The sequence below is a fragment of the Babylonia areolata genome, unplaced genomic scaffold (assembly GCF_041734735.1).
Source record: "Babylonia areolata isolate BAREFJ2019XMU unplaced genomic scaffold, ASM4173473v1 tig00055236, whole genome shotgun sequence".
NCBI lineage: Eukaryota > Metazoa > Mollusca > Gastropoda > Neogastropoda > Buccinidae > Babylonia > Babylonia areolata.
The window spans coordinates 5,001-7,500 of record NW_027468524.1 but is presented as its reverse complement, the minus strand read 5'-3'; the positions used below and the strand labels follow the sequence as shown (position 1 = coordinate 7,500).

The 2,500-nt window shown below is 53.8% G+C and overlaps 1 non-coding gene across 1 annotated transcript in view; it reads left to right on the top strand.

Moving 5' to 3' along the window:
- Positions 1–2,031: 2,031 nt before the first annotated feature.
- LOC143279295 (small subunit ribosomal RNA) overlaps positions 2,032–2,500 on the top strand; it is a 1,829-nt gene continuing 1,360 nt past the window's right edge. Inside the window, exon 1 of the ribosomal RNA XR_013054839.1 lies at positions 2,032–2,500. This exon is cut by the window's right edge and continues 1,360 nt beyond it. This is a non-coding gene — a ribosomal RNA (small subunit ribosomal RNA).

The following is a 2,500-nucleotide window of genomic DNA, read 5'->3' as shown; positions in this document are numbered from 1 at the left end:
GTCCGAAGAACCTCGCTACAATTGCCAAAATCTTTCCGCTGCCATTCAAAAATGGACTACTCCTCCACACCTCCTCCCGTCCATGCCAAACGGCGTTTTCTCTCAACTTTGGCATGCTCGGAGAGAAAAAAAGGCAGGTAAAGGTTGTGGATAAAAAAGTAAAAAATTGCCAAAATACTTTCTGGGCCCTCAAAAAAAGGCCTACTCCTCAACGCCTGCTCCCGTCCATGCCGAACCGCGTTTTCTATCAACTTTGGCATGCTCGGAGAGAGAAAAAAGGAAAAAAAGAAAAAAAAGGTCCAGTAAAGGTTGTGGATAAAAGTAACCGGCTTTGGAGAATTGCCTGAATCCTTCCGGCGCTGTGAAAAAAAAAGACCAAAAAAAAGACCTGGTCGTCAACGCCTGCTCCTGTCCATGCCAAACGGCGTTTTCCTCTCAACTTTGGCATGCTCGCTGAGGAAAAGGCAGGTAAAGGTTGTGGATAAAAAGTAAACGCGCTGTGGAGAATTGCCCAAATCGTTCAGGCGCCGTGAAAAAAAGAAAGACGTAGTCGTCAACGTCTGGTCCCGTCAATGGCGAAGGGCGTTTTCTCTCAACTTTGGCATGCTCGCTGAGGAAAAGGCAGGTAAAGGTTGTGGATAAAAGTCCGAAGAACCTCGCTACAATTGCCAAAATCTTTCCGCTGCCATTCAAAAATGGACTACTCCTCCACACCTCCTCCCGTCCATGCCAAACGGCGTTTTCTCTCAACTTTGGCATGCTCGGAGAGAAAAAAAGGCAGGTAAAGGTTGTGGATAAAAAAGTCAAAAATTGCCAAAATACTTTCTGGGCCCTCAAAAAAAGGCCTACTCCTCAACGCCTGCTCCCGTCCATGCCGAACCGCGTTTTCTATCAACTTTGGCATGCTCGGAGAGAGAAAAAAGGAAAAAAAGAAAAAAAAGGCAGGTAAAGGTTGTGGATAAAAAAGTAAAAAATTGCCAAAATACTTTCTGGGCCCTCAAAAAAAGGCCTACTCCTCAACGCCTGCTCCCGTCCATGCCGAACCGCGTTTTCTATCAACTTTGGCATGCTCGGAGAGAGAAAAAAGGAAAAAAAGAAAAAAAAGGCAGGTAAAGGTTGTGGATAAAACTCCAAAACCTCGCTACAATTGCCAAAATACTTTCTGGGCCCTCAAAAAAAGGCCTACTCCTCAACGCCTGGTCCCCAGGCACGTGCTGGGGGGCCTCAACTCAGGCTCTGCCCAATGTGGATCAAGGTCCACCTTCGCAGCGCCTTATGCGACACCCTGGTTGTGGGGGACGCGGCGTGGCGTGGCGGATCGCTCCGGTCGGCGCACAGCCGGCAACGGTCGACCCGTCCGCCTGGCTTTACTGCCCCCGCGCTTCTGTCTTTTGCACTGGCAAGCTAGCGACCGCTCGGCGTGCGAGGCCCGAGTCGGGGGACGGGAGTCTCGGGAGCCCACCAGCTCCCCGCAGGCTACCCGCCCGGCTGCCGAGCTTCCCGCCTGCGCGTCCAAGTGTGAACGCGCACGGCCGCCTCGCCGGGCTTCCTTTGCCGGGGCTCGGCTTGTCGGCCGGCGTCTCACGGTCCGTAGAAGGTTCGGTGCGTTCGCTGACGACGGGTCGAGAGAAGCGTTTTCTCTCCTCCCTCACTGACGGTCGTTGGTGCTCCCCAGCCCCTTCGGCGTCCCAAAGCGTAACGCCTGCTTCATCTCGTCAAGGGCGCGCCCGTCTCTAACCGGGCGTCGTCCGGCACGTGGAAACGGGCGGGAGACGGTGTCGAGGAGGAAGAAAGGGTGGGGTCCGGTCCGGTCCGGTCTGGTCTCCTCCTCCTCCTTCTTCTTCTTGGCGCGCCTCCCGCCGAGACCGATGGATTCGTTGCACTCTCAGGCCCTGAATCTGTTGTCCGGTGGTTTCAGTTGATAGTGCTGCCGCGGACCGCCCACGGAAAGAGCTCAGCCCTCGTTTCTGTGAGCAGCGGTCCCAACTGGCGCTGCAACCGTCTCCCGGGGGCACGCAGAATACGGGTTGCATTCTGGTTGATCCTGCCAGTAGTCATATGCTTGTCTCAAAGATTAAGCCATGCATGTCTAAGTTCACACCCTCGTACGGTGAAACCGCGAATGGCTCATTAAATCAGTCGAGGTTCCTTAGATGATCCAAATTTACTTGGATAACTGTGGTAATTCTAGAGCTAATACATGCCGACCAGCTCCGACCCCTCGGGGAAAGAGCGCTTTTATTAGTTCAAAGCCAGTCGGGTTCTGCCCGTCCTTTGGTGACTCTGGATAACTTTGTGCCGATCGCATGGCCTCGAGCCGGCGACGCATCTTTCAAATGTCTGCCCTATCAAATGACGATGGTACGTGATCTGCCTACCATGTTAGCAACGGGTAGCGGGGAATCAGGGTTCGATTCCGGAGAGGGAGCATGAGAAACGGCTACCACATCCAAGGAAGGCAGCAGGCGCGCAACTTACCCACTCCTGGCACGGGGAGGTA